General features: G+C 34.3%; 1 protein-coding gene and 1 long non-coding RNA gene across 3 annotated transcripts in view; one reads left to right on the forward strand and one right to left on the reverse strand.

Annotated features, from left to right (window-relative positions):
* Nucleotides 1-17,064, forward strand: part of LOC307007800 (zinc-binding protein A33-like) — a 365,074-nt gene that overhangs the window by 226,558 nt on the left and 121,452 nt on the right. The window lies entirely within an intron of this gene.
* Nucleotides 1,241-17,064, reverse strand: part of LOC307007833 — a 69,805-nt gene continuing 53,981 nt past the window's right edge. For both annotated transcript variants that reach the window (XR_013799691.1, XR_013799692.1), the window contains one exon: nucleotides 1,241-1,994. This is a non-coding gene — a long non-coding RNA (uncharacterized lncRNA). The remainder of the gene's footprint in view (nucleotides 1,995-17,064) is intronic.

Consider the following 17,064-nt stretch of genomic DNA (forward strand, 5'->3'; position numbering starts at 1 on the left):
TTGATTTAAAATTTGTAAGACATGTCTTGTGTAAGAAAGCTTTATGCGAGGAGGCGTTAACCACCATGAATATTGAGTGTTTCACACCTGACAAAGACAAAGGCCCTCCCATAATGGCCCTATTAGGAGCTCGCAGGCACTATCATTATGAGGAACCTTGTGCAAAGAATGAGGAGATTTTAAAAATAATGGCTTTTTGATTGTTTGGATTTATTTACAACACAACATCATCCAAAGATTATACACAACAAATGGCAAAAAAAGCACATTATTTAACACACTGAACTAAAGACAGAGACTTAACCAGTCACACACCTTTGTGCCATTCCTGAAACATAGTGCATACCTGAAACCACAGTATCTGCCCATTACATGTGCATAATTACAATCTGTAAGTACAGCTGTTCCATAACTTACTTGCATGTTAATTACATTTTGTTACATGTTATTACAACGTCTACTACTAAGTAATTCATTAAGTAATTACTCTGTATCACGGACACCGTAAAATAAAGTGTTATCATTCTGACACAGTTGTGCATTAACACACATGCTCCTCATCCTTCCCTCGGGTCATTAAAAGGGATTAAAAGAATTAAAAGGGTTATGCATGCTTGTGAGTTATTTTGAATTTAAGTAAAATAATGTGAGGAATGTGCTTAAATTATTTATTTATTAATTATAAAATTATTAATTTGATTGATAGATTTATTGATACAATCTAGTTATAAAAAAAATAAAAAAATAAAAAGTAAATTAAGAAATCTTATCAAAATTAAATGAAATAAGCTTTCTGGTAAAAAAAAAAAAGAAGCATAATTTTAGGGTTTCGGGTGATTTTGAGCGTGAGGGCGAAAAAGTTTCCGACTCAGATCACTCATGTTCAAGTCGGTCACACCAAACTGCCGCACTGACCGGACTATAGCCAGGATAGAGTCAGGAGTTTGCTGACGCACACATATGAAGGAAACACAAACTCAGTTCTGTGCATTGTTGCGTTCAAACCATAAAATGCCTAAAACCATAGTTAAAACGTAAAGGTATTAAAACATTAAAGTAAAGGTACAGTAGTCAATCTGTCAACAAGCTTATATTGAAGAAAAAAACAAAACAAAAAAAACAAGCAAGCAAGCAAGCCCAGCCCAGGTGAGAAAAACATATTACTTCCCATAAAAAGTAACTTAACGCAATTAGTTACTTTTTAGGGAGTTGCGCAATATTGCTGCTTATTAGATCGCGATCTGAAGTTAATACAAACACTCGATGGTGGTTTAAAGTGAGTTTTGAGTAAAGGTGTAATATGAATCTTTTAAATTGTGTTATGTAGCTGTTGAAGCTCCGCCCCCTGTGCCGGGAGCAGCAGCTCATTTGCATTTATAGGGACAGACACCAAAACAGTGCGTTTTTGCTCACCTTCAAAAGGTGACAACTTTAACATGATATATAACAATATCTGTGGGGTATTTTGAGATAAAACTTCACACACACACTCTGGGGACATCAGAGATTTATTCTACATCTTGTGAAGAGGGCATTACACCACCGCTTTAAAAAAAGTCTGGAGTAATTCTGAGTCTTGAACTGTAAACTCAAGTGTTGTTCGAAATTGATGTTGGTTATGTGTCTCCAGAATGACTTATGAGAAGTAACATTTTTATTTTGGGTACCGGTATGCCATTTAGGCCCACTTGCCAAAATGGGGGTTATAGGTAGCCGTATAGGTGCCTGAATAAAGACACATCCGATTTAAAACACAGACATTTAAGGTTGCATCGAAATGTGTAATGGATTATCGCAAAACATTTTTTTGAAACATGTATTTAGAGAATAGACTTTAAGGAGTTCTGAAGTGTGTGTTCTTCATGCAAACCTGTGCGTGTGTGTACCTAAAGCCAGCCGTTCTGACGTTCCTCCAGCGCCTCTGACAGATCTCCAGCGCCGCTCCTGTTGTGTGTATGGCTCACTGCCACCTCCTCGATAATGCTGAGAAAAGCCTTGCCAAAGTAAGAGAAATGAGATTCCTTTTTTCCATTTATACAGCATTGATAGTGAGTAAAAAGAGAAAACATTCTCTAAAGATGGAAGATACACGCGGAGGCCGATAAGAGAGCGCCGGGCCAGGACACGGTGGCGCTGTAACTATTTCATCTTCCATGGTAACTTACACCGCAGACAAAAGCCTTCACACTCCAGGGCCCTCTGCCAGCATGCCAAGATTGACTGGGATTGTAATAATTCATAGCCTTTGCAGGCTTGACTCTCCCGAGGTGAGCGACTGCATTAAGCTCTGATGAAATGGCCACTTGGCCTCCGTGTGTGCCGCATGTGGTCAGTTCATCCGGGCAGTGACCCGAGATCGGCTGCTGGGAATGTCACGGAGAGCTCGGCGCATGGGATCCGGGGAAGCATGCAAGATTGCGCTAAAGACGCTCTCGTCCTTCACTCGAAGGCATGTGCCACACGTATGAGAACATGCGAAACACACAGCACCTTAAAACCCTTCACTAAACAACATGTGTGGCTCACACTTTACAATGCGGTTCATTCGTTTAGTTACCTTAACATGAACTAAGAATGAACAATACTTCTTCAGTATTTATTCATCTTAGTTCATATTATTTACAACATTTACTAACATGTTATTAAAATCAAAGGTTGTGTTGGTTAACATTAGTTAATGCGCTGTGAACTAACATGAACAAACAATGAACAGCTGCATTTTTATTGACTAACATGAACAAATTTGAATACATATTGTAACAAATGTATTGCTCAATGTTAGTTCATGTTAGTTAATAACTATAATGTTAACTAGTGAACCTTATTGTAAAGTGTTACCAAGAAAACCTGTCTCAACATAAATTAAAAAGAAAAGAAAATATCACTATAAATGACAAAGCATTTTAAATTATCATCATTCTCAATGGTTGTTCTTATGAATTTTATACAAAGATGTAGTTTTAGTCAAGACCACCTGATCCCTCCTCAAATCTAGATCTGCATCTCTGCCTGAGAAATGTCTTATATTTAATCAATAAATACAGTTAGAATAATAAGACAGTATAGAGCTGTTAATAATCAAAGTCAGAATTGAGATATAAAGTCAGAATTGTGAGATATAAAGTCAGAATTGAGATATAAAGTCAGAATTGTGAGATATAAAGTCAGAATTGTTTGATATAAAGTCAGAATTGAGATATAAAGTCAGAATTGTGAGATATAAAGTCAGAATTGTTTGATATAAAGTCAGAATTGAGATATAAAGTCAGAATTGAGATATAAAGTCAGAATTGTGAGATATAAAGTCAGAATTGCGAGATATAAAGTCAGAATTGTTTGATATAAAGTCAGAATTGAGATATAAAGTCAGAATTGAGATATAAAGTCAGAATTGAGATATAAAGTCAGAATTGAGATAGATATAAAGTCAGAATTGTGAGATATAAAGTCAGAATTGAGAGATATAAAGTCAGAATTGAGATATAAAGTCACAATTGTGTGATATAGTCATAATTGTGTGATATAAAGTCATAATTGTGTGATATAAAGTCATAATTGTGTGATATAAAGTCATAATTGTGAGATATAAAGTCATAATTGTGTGATATAGTCATAATTGTGTGATATAAAGTCATAATTGTGAGATATAAAGTCATAATTGTGTGATATAAAGTCAGAATTGAGATATAAAGTCAGAATTGAGATATAAAGTCAGAATTGAGATATAAAGTCAGAATTGAGATATAAAGTCAGAATTGTGAGATATAAAGTCAGAATTGTGTGATATAAAGTCAGAATTGTGTGATATAAAGTCAGAATTGTTTGATATAAAGTCAGAATTGTGTGATATAAAGTCAGAATTGAGAGATATAAAGTCAGAATTGAGATATAAAGTCAGAATTGAGATATAAAGTCAGAATTGTTTGATATAAAGTCAGAATTGTGTGATATAAAGTCAGAATTGTGAGATATAAAGTCAGAATTGAGATATAAAGTCAGAATTGTGTGATATAAAGTCAGAATTGAGATATAAAGTCAGAATTGAGAGATATAAAGTCAGAATTGTGTGATATAAAGTCAGAATTGAGATATAAAGTCAGAATTGAGAGATATAAAGTCAGAATTGTGTGATATAAAGTCAGAATTGAGATATAAAGTCAGAATTGTGTGATATAAAGTCAGAATTGTGAGATATAAAGTCAGAATTGAGATATAAAGTCAGAATTGCGTGATATAAAGTCAGAATTGCGTGATATAAAGTCAGAATTGTGTGATATAAAGTCAGAATTGAGATATAAAGTCATAATTGTGTGATATAAAGTCATAATTGTGTGATATAAAGTCATAATTGTGTGATATAAAGTCATAATTGTGTGATATAAAGTCATAATTGTGTGATATAGTCATAATTGTGTGATATAAAGTCATAATTGTGTGATATAAAGTCATAATTGTGTGATATAAAGTCAGAATTGTGTGATATAAAGTCAGAATTGTGTGATATAAAGTCAGAATTGTCTGATATAAAGTCAGAATTGTGAGATATAAAGTCAGAATTGTGAGATATAAAGTCAGAATTGTGTGATATAAAGTCAGAATTGAGATATAAAGTCAGAATTGAGATATAAAGTCAGAATTGAGATATAAAGTCAGAATTGTGAGATATAAAGTCAGAATTGCGAGATATAAAGTCAGAATTGAGAGATATAAAGTCAGAATTGAGATATAAAGTCAGAATTGAGATATAAAGTCAGAATTGTGAGATATAAAGTCAGAATTGCGAGATATAAAGTCAGAATTGTGAGATATAAAGTCATAATTGAGATATAAAGTCAGAATTGTGAGATATAAAGTCAGAATTGAGATATAAAGTCAGAATTGTGTGATATAAAGTCAGAATTGAGATATAAATCAGAATTGAGATATAAAGTCAGAATTGTGTGATATAAAGTCAGAATTGTGTGATATAAAGTCAGAATTGAGATATAAAGTCAGAATTGCGTGATATAAAGTCAGAATTGCGTGATATAAAGTCATAATTGTGTGATATAAAGTCATAATTGTGTGTTATAAAGTCATAATTGAGATATAAAGTCAGAATTGAGAGATATAAAGTCAGAATTGTGTGATATAAAGTCAGAATTGTGAGATATAAAGTCAGAATTGAGATATAAAGTCAGAATTGCGTGATATAAAGTCAGAATTGTGTGATATAAAGTCAGAATTGAGATATAAAGTCAGAATTGCGTGATATAAAGTCAGAATTGAGATATAAAGTCATAATTGTGTGATATAGTCATAATTGTGTGATATAAAGTCATAATTGTGTGATATAAAGTCATAATTGTGTGATATAGTCATAATTGTGTGATATAAAGTCATAATTGTGTGATATAGTCATAATTGTGTGATATAAAGTCAGAATTGTGTGATATAAAGTCAGAATTGCGAGATATAAAGTCAGAATTGAGAGATATAAAGTCAGAATTGAGATATAAAGTCAGAATTGAGATATAAAGTCAGAATTGTGAGATATAAAGTCAGAATTGCGAGATATAAAGTCAGAATTGTGAGATATAAAGTCATAATTGAGATATAAAGTCAGAATTGTGAGATATAAAGTCAGAATTGAGATATAAATCAGAATTGAGAGATATAAAGTCAGAATTGTGTGATATAAAGTCAGAATTGAGATATAAAGTCAGAATTGCGTGATATAAAGTCAGAATTGCGTGATATAAAGTCATAATTGTGTGATATAAAGTCATAATTGTGTGTTATAAAGTCAGAATTGAGATATAAAGTCAGAATTGAGAGATATAAAGTCAGAATTGTGTGATATAAAGTCAGAATTGTGTGATATAAAGTCAGAATTGTGAGATATAAAGTCAGAATTGCGTGATATAAAGTCAGAATTGAGATATAAAGTCATAATTGAGATATAAAGTTAGAATTGTGTGATATAAAGTCAGAATTGTGTGATATAAAGTCAGAATTGAGATATAAAGTCAGAATTGCGTGATATAAAGTCAGAATTGCGTGATATAAAGTCATAATTGTGTGATATAAAGTCATAATTGTGTGTTATAAAGTCAGAATTGAGATATAAAGTCAGAATTGAGAGATATAAAGTCAGAATTGTGTGATATAAAGTCAGAATTGTGTGATATAAAGTCAGAATTGTGAGATATAAAGTCAGAATTGCGTGATATAAAGTCAGAATTGAGATATAAAGTCATAATTGCGTGATATAAAGTCAGAATTGAGATATAAAGTCATAATTGTGTGATATAGTCATAATTGTGTGATATAAAGTCAGAATTGTGTGATATAAAGTCAGAATTGAGATATAAAGTCAGAATTGCGTGATATAAAGTCAGAATTGATATATAAAGTCATAATTGTGTGATATAGTCATAATTGTGTGATATAAAGTCATAATTGTGTGATATAGTCATAATTGTGTGATATAAAGTCAGAATTGTGTGATATAAAGTCAGAATTGTGTGATATAAAGTCAGAATTGTGAGATATAAAGTCAGAATTGAGATATAAAGTCAGAATTGTGTGATATAAAGTCAGAATTGTGTGATATAAAGTCAGAATTGTGTGATATAAAGTCAGAATTGAGAGATATAAAGTCAGAATTGTGAGATATAAAGTCAGAATTGAGATATAAAGTCAGAATTATATAAAGTCAGAATTGAGATATAAAGTCAGAATTGAGATATAAAGTCAGAATTGAGATATAAAGTCAGAATTGAGATATAAAGTCAGAATTGAGATATAAAGTCAGAATTGTGAGATATAAAGTCAGAATTGCGAGATATAAAGTCAGAATTGAGAGATATAAAGTCAGATTTGAGATATAAAGTCAGAATTGAGATATAAAGTCAGAATTGTGAGATATAAAGTCAGAATTGCGAGATATAAAGTCAGAATTGTGAGATATAAAGTCAGAATTGTGAGATATAAAGTCAGAATTGAGATATAAAGTCAGAATTGAGATATAAAGTCAGAATTGTGAGATATAAAGTCAGAATTGCGAGATATAAAGTCAGAATTGCGAGATATAAAGTCAGAATTGAGAGATATAAAGTCAGAATTGAGATATAAAGTCAGAATTGCGAGATATAAAGTCAGAATTGAGATATAAAGTCAGAATTGTGAGATATAAAGTCAGAATTGAGATATAAAGTCAGAATTGAGAGATATAAAGTCAGAATTGAGATATAAAGTCAGAATTGAGATATAAAGTCAGAATTGTGAGATATAAAGTCAGAATTGCGAGATATAAAGTCAGAATTGCGAGATATAAAGTCAGAATTGAGAGATATAAAGTCAGAATTGAGATATAAAGTCAGAATTGAGATATAAAGTCAGAATTGTGAGATATAAAGTCAGAATTGCGAGATATAAAGTCAGAATTGCGAGATATAAAGTCAGAATTGAGATATAAAGTCAGAATTGCGAGATATAAAGTCAGAATTGCGAGATATAAAGTCAGAATTGTTTGATATAAAGTCATAATTGAGATATAAAGTCAGAATTGAGATATAAAGTCAGAATTGCGAGATATAAAGTCAGAATTGCGAGATATAAAGTCAGAATTGTGAGATATAAAGTCAGAATTGTTTGATATAAAGTCATAATTGAGATATAAAGTCAGAATTGTGAGATATAAAGTCAGAATTGTTTGATATAAAGTCAGAATTGAGAGATATAAAGTCAGAATTGCGAGATATAAAGTCAGAATTGCGAGATATAAAGTCAGAATTGTTTGATATAAAGTCAGAATTGCGAGATATAAAGTCAGAATTGCGAGATATAAAGTCAGAATTGAGATATAAAGTCAGAATTGTTTGATATAAAGTCAGAATTGTGAGATATAAAGTCATAATTGTGAGATATAAAGTCAGAATTGAGATATAAAGTCATAATTGTGAGATATAAAGTCAGAATTGAGATATAAAGTCAGAATTGAGATATAAAGTCAGAATTGAGATATAAAGTCAGAATTGTGTGATATAAAGTCAGAATTGAGATATAAAGTCAGAATTGAGATATAAAGTCAGAATTGTGTGATATAAAGTCAGAATTGAGATATAAAGTCAGAATTGAGATATAAAGTCAGAATTGTGAGATATAAAGTCAGAATTGAGAGATATAAAGTCAGAATTGAGATATAAAGTCAGAATTGAGAGATATAAAGTCAGAATTGTGTGATATAAAGTCAGAATTGAGATATAAAGTCAGAATTGCGTGATATAAAGTCAGAATTGTGTGATATAAAGTCAGAATTGAGAGATATAAAGTCAGAATTGTGTGATATAAAGTCAGAATTGAGATATAAAGTCAGAATTGCGTGATATAAAGTCAGAATTGTGTGATATAAAGTCAGAATTGAGATATAAAGTCAGAATTGTGTGATATAAAGTCAGAATTGAGATATAAAGTCAGAATTGAGATATAAAGTCAGAATTGTGAGATATAAAGTCAGAATTGTTTGATATAAAGTCAGAATTGAGATATAAAGTCATAATTGTGTGATATAAAGTCATAATTGTGTGATATAAAGTCATAATTGAGATATAAAGTCATAATTGTGTGATATAAAGTCATAATTGTGTGATATAGTCATAATTGTGTGATATAAAGTCAGAATTGTGTGATATAAAGTCATAATTGTGTGATATAGTCATAATTGTGTGATATGTCATAATTGTGTGATATAAAGTCATAATTGTGTGATATAAAGTCATAATTGTGTGATATAGTCATAATTGTGTGATATAAAGTCATAATTGAGATAATTGAATAAAACCATGTTTTATTCTGAGGCAGAAACAAGCTTCCATACAGTTGCATAAATACCGTCCAGATTAATGTTTTAAAAACAACGTTGTTTATTGAACGTTTGTATGTGTACTATTATGCAGCCATATCTTGAATTTTGTGGGCATTTGTATTCATCTTTGGCAACATCACACAATCCTCCATTCATTTCAGTGGTGGTTTTGACTGTCAGTCTGAGACCGAGACCTTCAGAAAAACTCAAAAAACTACAAAGACGTATTAAAGACAGACAGACAAATACTACCAAACCTAATACTTTACTATTTATTGATTTAATGCATTGAAGTAATGAAAATTATATATTTTCCCCCACAGTAATACAAAACTGGGAGTAAAATGTACTTGGTTGTCATGAAAATATAAATCCCGCAAAACACTAAAATTGCAAATAAAGCGAAAAAGATTAATTTTCTTTAAGCACAATAAACTGTAATTTTTCCCTCATTTTTATTTTGGGATGAGTAAAACATTTAATTCCAAAATAAAAGAAAGGTCAACAAAAAACGATTACAGACATCGACCTTATGAATTAATGTAAATTACAATATTCCAGTGAAAAGTTTGAGCAAACATGACTAAATGTATGTTTCTTTAAAAATACCTGGATTTAAAGGCTTGTGCTTGAAGTTTAGCAGATTATGCATGAATTTCTTCACCAACTAAACTAAGATTGTGATTATATATGGTTGTGTGTGTGTGTGTGTGTGTGTGAGGTTTCCGAGATCTAGCGCGCACCCGCTGACCCTCGCTGTCCTTCAGGAGATGGAGCGTGCACAGTTATGCAAAAGCACTACGGCAAATGTGCGTAATGAGGTAAAATGAGAAAACCTTTAACATGAAATTGTAAACCCAGGGACCATTGAAGACATAGCGTCTGCCTGCCCACAAACCTTCCCACAATCCCCCACCTTATCATCATTAGCCACTGGATACAGATACAAAATAAGTAGCCCTTACAGTGGGCCATTAAAGTGTCATTTGGGCAACTGTGCATGAAGAGCCCCAGATAACACGCAGTGCTGATGCAGATCCAAGTTTTTGAATCATAGCCTCATATACAGCGCTTAAATCACACTGCACACTAAAGCAGTCAAGGGTTTCATTAAAGAGCCAGTCACTCAGCAAGACAAATACTTTCAGAACGCGTCAACACAACCACACACTAACTTATCGAGGGACGCAAACGTGTTTCAGCTTTTGTTACATACTTTGCATTTGATCACATTGAATCTCCATTTTAAAAACACACACGAGACATGAAATTAAAGGTGATGTTGTTGTTTTTTTCCCTCTAATATGCAGACTTATAAGTTACATATTTGACATCTTAAAAAGTGTGGCACGCATTCAAGAAGATGGATCTGTTTTCCACGGCTAATCTCGTTTTCTTCTGGGTAACAGATCAAACTAAAGCTGGACCAATCAGCTGTGAGCAAAGCATGTGATACAATAAAGCCACGCCCCCTTTACTTCCTGCTCCACATTAAAATGCAAGCCACGCCCCCCTTTACTTCCTGCTCCACATTAAAATGCATGTTAGAAACAAAACTGTAATTATTCATTAAGGCCCAAGCCCTGAAAGGGCGCAGAGCCCTATTGTTCTTCTAAGGATTATTATATTTATTTTTTACATTTGTTAACATTAGTTAATGTATTACCGGTAACTAACATGAAATAATAAGCAGTACATTTGTTTCAGTATTTATTAAAGGGATAGTTCACTTTGAAATTAAATGTTGGTGTTTTATCTTACCTGAAGTTCATCAAGATGTAGGTGTCTTTGTCTCCGCAGTAGTTTCAGTTTTGATATTTTTAGGTCAAACCGTTCTCGTCTGTCAGTCATATAATGCAGGTCTATAGGCACTGTCTCCAAAAGCATGCAGAGAAAAGTCCAGATTGCACAATTCCCCATCGTAAGTGCACATTGATGGCCCAAGACACGAAACAAGCGGTTTGTGTGATAAAACCAACAGTATTTATATAGTTTTTATCTCTTTTACACAACCACGTCCAAATGATCTGTTTACTTAGTCTGCGTAAGCGCCGTAAAGCGCCGGAAGTGATCTCTCTCCCGGATGAGTTCGCGCGAGCTTAAGTAAATGTATTTTTTTACATCGGTGTAAACATCCCGGATAAGTGCAAACTACCATTTCTATTAGCCGTCCTACAATCTCTGTTCTGTGCATAGGTTCTGGTGTAAACAATGAGTGACGTACACGAGCGAGAGAGAGAGAGATCACTTCCGGCGCTCTACGGCGCTTACGCAGAAGTAAACAGATCATTTGGACGTGGTTGTGTAAAAGAGATAAAAACTATATAAATACTGTTCGTTTTATCACACAAACCGCTTGTTTCGTGTCTTAGGCCATCAATGTGTACTTACGATGGGGAATTTCTTAATTTGGACTTTTCTCTGCATGCTTGTGGAGACAGTGCCTATAGACCTGCATTATATGACTGACAGACAAGAACGGTTTGACCTAAAAATATCAAAATTGAAACTACTGCGGGGACAAAGACACCGACATCTTGATGCCCTTCAGGTAAGATAAAACATACCAACATTTAATTTCAAAGTTAACTATCCCTTTAATCTTTGTTAATGTTAGTTAATAAAATATTGCTGTTCATTGTTTGTTCATGTATATTTACAAATTTTGATTTTAATAATGTATTAGTAAATGTTGACATTACGTTATTTATTAATCTTAGTTAATGTTAAAATATTGTTCATTCTTAGTTCATGTTATCTAATGAAACATTATAAAGTGTTACAGAATTATATTATAGCCTTAAAGCATTACACATAAGCAATTATATCTTGAAAATTAATCTTAAACTTTTAAGGTAAATTACATATATTGAAATTCAATTCATTTCAGTTAAATATGCATCATTTAAATTACATAAATATATACATGCAATATTTAAAATTTAAATGATGTAAATGACATAAATTATGTAAATTACATAAATATATACATGCAATATTTAAAATTTTTAAATCTTTAAAAACTGCTAAACTTACATGAAACTATATAAATTATTAATTAAAACATTAATAAAACATATTTTCTATCTTTTTTTGTGCCTTCTAAATGTTTTTCGATTAGTGATATTTTTCATAACAATATCTGAATCTCAAGCAGAAAAGTGAATAATGACATATTTTCAGGTTAACAAAAACATCTCTGGATCAAACCCGGATTAACAGAACATGTTACCCTCTGAATGTGATCGAAACCCGTTTGTTTGGTTTCAGCTTCAGTGCAACAGGCCAACACGAAAAAACACGTTTGAAAACAATCATTATATTTAATCAGTTCCACCTGGAACCACTAGGGGCTCAGAAACCACGCAGTGCAGCTTTAAAGCGTTAGTTCACGCAAAAATGTAAACTCTGTCAGTAATTACTCGTGTATGACGATAGTGGTCCTGACAGAAACGTAAAAGACGCATTTTATCGCGTGCCGTCTGTAGTTAGGACACGGTGTTACAAGAGAACTCACTCGAGGCCCACACAGAAGAAAATCAACAGTTGAATAAAGTCGTTATTTTTTTTTGCCCACAAAAAGTATTCTCGTCACTTGATAAACTTAAGGTTGAGCCGTTGTCGTCACTCGGACTATTTTAAACATTGTCTTTACTAACTTTCTGGGCCGGCAGATATCGGTTACCTGAAGCCTATGGAGGAGTGAGACCGCTCTCAGATTTAATCATTAATATCTTCATGTGTGTCCCGAAGATGAAGGAAAGTCTGACGGGGTTGAACAACACGAGGGAGAGTAATTACTGACAGAGTTTACATGTTTTTGTCTGAACTATCCCTTTAAGAGACGTGATGCATAAATGATTGTTTTGTTCTGACCCTTTATGGCATGAGCAATCCCAGCCTGATGCTCGAGTGCCGATGTGTTTCTACTCCACATGTAAGGCCAGTGACCAGAACACCACTTCTGCTCATTCTTTATCATTATCATTTTATAGGCCGAAAAATATGATATTCCTCCCCCGTAGCATGTGAGGGAGAGATACAGATTATGAATGGTGTGGTCTGGCTTAATAAACAGCTTTGGCTGACACAATCTGCAGCGTGTTGTGACCCGCTCTACATCTGTACGAGCCATACATTCAGCTCGCGCTTGTCCACGCGCCGACGCATTAAATACATCAGAGCGCAGAGATAGCATCGCTTACAGCGCGCGCTCCTGATGTGTGGCCTGTCGGCATGCTAACATCTCCTCCGAGAGTTTTCTAAACGCACTAAATCAGTCCTTGAAAGAAGTGTATTTTTTTTTTTTAAGCTGATAACCCCTTCTCAAGAAAGTATTCATTGCAATGATATAATAACTGGCACGGAAGGTAGACGGTGTTAAAAAAAAATGGCAGTTTGATACATAAAGTATTTGCAAGTTCCTTTTTTGACACGGGCTTTTATGACGGGGAGAGTTTAAGCGTCCCGAAAGACGAGGGAAAATTGAATGCCAAAAAACTCTAAGCTCGTGTGTCTAAAAAGAAATTCAATTAAAGGGGATTTTAGCGTTGTGAATGCATGAGAGTCTTTGCGCCGCTGATAAGGGTAAGACCACCTTTATACCAGCGAACGATCCGCTCCCTCTAAACGTGTAATCCTCACTCGCAGCACAATATGGAGAGCTGAAATATCAATGCGCCCGGGAACCAATTTACCCGTGTTGAATCAAGTGAGCGGACAGTCGAGGATGGACTTGGTGTGGCTTAGAGAACAGCGTCTCTGAATCCTGGAGCCTTGATAATGTCCCACTAGAGGCAAACAGTCCGTGTTATTGCTCTCAATGGAGGAGTGTGTATTGTGCTTCATTTTCAGAGGCAAGTGCCAGTTAAGGAAAACTCAAAATTCCCATTGAACATCCCGGCGAATGTGTCGAGGGATCAAGCGCTATCAGCCAAACACTCTTTCAGGGATGAACACCATATGGGTGGTTTTGAGATGGCACTGATTTATAACGGCACGCATAAATTAGAGACGTTGCATTGGACACAAGAGGGTGTTTAATGCCATCGAGTCAACTGTAGTGAAGCACACAATACACAGATAAAGCACTAGTTAAAGCCCCCCCCCCCCCCCCCCCCCCCCCTGGGGGAAATCCAGTTTTTAATGTTGTTTATGTGTCTATGTGGTGTTATTAATCTGCTTTAACACACACCATGTGTAAGTTCATAAGTCGACAGCATTGCTGAGTATTTTCTGCTTAAAACTGCAGTGAACCAAAGACAGTCTCAAACACACGGTTTGAAAGCGCTGGTGTTTCTGACGTCACACACTACCTTGTAACCAATCAGATCAACGTGTGATCGTCACCCAGTGGATCTCTGAGTGAGTGAGGGGAGGCGGGGCTCATTTGCATATTCATAGAGCCGTGTATACTATATGAGGCAAGGGTGTCGAGTTACATTCAAGCCAAAGGCATGAAAACATTTTTTTTTCAAGGATTGTTTTTTTAAATGTGAAATTTTGGTGATCAAAGGTGAGTTTTAAGGGATACACTTATTGACTACAGGAGACTTTAAACTTTTTGTCCATAATTACTTGTACCTCAAAGCTGGGTTATTATAGTTAACTAAAAAAACGTTTGTTACTTGAAAAATAAAAATAAAATCATGTTTGCCAATGCAACATGTCTCATTTTCATTCAGTTTAACTTGATGCACAAAAATAACTAGAAATAAAATAAAACTTAATAAAAATATAGACATTTATAATAAAAAAAGGGCAAAACTACAAAATTACGCAAATTGTCACTAAAATGAAAACTAATGTTTTTATTTTGTAGTTTCTCATAGTCATGTGATTCCCTCTCCCGTCATGTGATCTCATGTGTTTAGCTCTGATTGGTTCATTGTTTGATTACTCACAGGTGTTCCTTGTTAGTAACAAAAAAAATAGCATTAGCCCTATTTACATATCTACATTGCCAGTTACCACCAAAAAAATGATTCTTGATGCATCTCAGTGACCGGCTGCCTTTTACTGTGGAAATTATTCACAGCCTTCTGGTATTTTCTTCATGTGTGCTTGTTTAAAGCCCATCGAGAGCCTGAAAACCCCTAACAAAGTGCATGTGTTTGACCTTCACAGCGTTTGGACCTCACTTTCAAGTCAACCGATAGACCGAAAATATAACAGTGTAGTGTTTAAAAAAAAACAAAAAAACATATTTAAATAAACACTGATGTTGGACCCCCAGATTTGAATGACAAACCAAATCACAAATGCAGGCCACTGAGACAATAAAGAAGATCTAAAGGCCAGTGTAATTGCGTCAGTAACAGTTTATGGACAGTGTCCACTCTTTAACTGTGTAATAAAACTTCAATTACCTTCAACGAACCTGCATGACATCAGGAACCCTGAGCCGAGCAAACCCTGCACCACAGGCGGGAGGCGAACAATCTCCAAAACACGCTTTCTAAAAATAGATGTGAACATTTCCGTGAGGAGAAATCTGTAAATTACCCATCGCACACGAGTAATTGAACGCCTAGGATTACGGTTAATTAATAAATTACCGGCGCACGCACAATGAGCGGTCATTAATGTTGATCCCATACATAAATGTTTTAACGGCTTACGCGATCATATTACGCCATCTCAAATTATTAATTAAAGAAAGCCGATTAAATTATTTGCTCCATTATGTATTTTCGGGATTCAGAGAGCATTGTGGAGCGTTCTCTCCTCCACCTTTTTAGCAGGCAGGATTTAAGTGCCTATTTGAAATCAATTTCTCTAATAATGATCCTAATGAGCTCATCAATTAAGTCTGCCATAATGGGATGTTAGCTCTGCTTGTGGTTATCACTTTAAGTCCGCCACTAATTTCCATGCTTCATCTATCAAAGATGATTGGCTAATACGGTGTCGGCTGTTAGGGCTGATATGGAGATCCGCGGGTCCGAAGCCTCGCGCGCGGATCACACCGACGTCTCCGGGCGGATACGGGCGCGCGGCTGGGGGCGGGGCGAGTCCTGCACACCCCATTATGCAAATGAGCCTGATAATGGATTTCAACATCGCGCTCTTATTTACATAAGCAAGCTTTTCAGCGGCCGTTCCGCATCAGGGATCCCATTATGTGTGCGCTCTCAGGGCCGTTTACGAGCTTTGCCCTCTCCCCTGACCCTGCCGCTTCACACACTGACAGTGACACGCAAGTGCTCGCGTAATGTAGGCTTTGCTTAACCGTCGAGTGTTTTCTCAAAGCTCGTGTGCAGAGATGTTTAACCCCGGGGTGTAACCGGACACACACACACACTCCGCCTCATTTTATCATCAGATGAACTAATATGCACCGATCGAGAGGAAAACCCAGTGCCATGATGTTTGCAAAAGATCTTTTTTAAGCCATCAACAGTGTATAATAATTAATAAGGTTGCAGTTTTCCAGCTGTATTTACACTGTTTTATCATTGCTTTTTTGTTGTTAGGTTTAGGAACTCGCTGTTTTGTGACATTTGGAGTTCATTTTCCACTCAAAATCACACATTAATGATCTCAAAAATGATCTGATGAACATTACCGTGAATTGTTTATTGTTCGTATGCATTTTTTAAAGCTGCTTTGAAACAATATGTAGCCTATTGTGAAAAGCGATTTACAAATAATACATGTGAATTGAATCGAACTGTGTACCAAGTATTGAGATCTCTGCGTGTCACACTATTATGCAGATAAGTTGTCTACACAATATTTATACTGTATTATTTACTTTAGTAAAGCAAACACTTTAAAAGCATGGCTTAATTCAGTGTTATATTGTTTTGAGTAAAATGCATTACGGTATTGCAAAATTACCTTCAACTAACACTGTAAAAAAATATTTTCATGATTTATCACAACTTTTTTTCTGTTGTCAAATCAACTTATATAATTAATGTAGTTCAGATAACATAATATTTTGAGTTTCTGTTGATTAAACCAATCTCCTTCACTGTACACTAAAAAATGCTGGGTTGTTTCAACCCAATTTTGGGTCAAATATGGACAAACCCAGCCATTGGGTTACATTTTTAACCTAACCTTTGGGTTTGTCCATATTTGACCCAAAATTGGGTTAAAACAACCCAGCATTTTTTAGAGTGTATTAACTCACATTTTATTATTTTAATGAATTCAAAATCAAACCAACAATATATTTTTTACACTGTAAATATCACTCAAACTTTAAC

This window comes from Phoxinus phoxinus (genome assembly GCF_949152265.1).
Source record: "Phoxinus phoxinus genome assembly, chromosome: 12".
Lineage (NCBI taxonomy): Eukaryota > Metazoa > Chordata > Actinopteri > Cypriniformes > Leuciscidae > Phoxinus > Phoxinus phoxinus.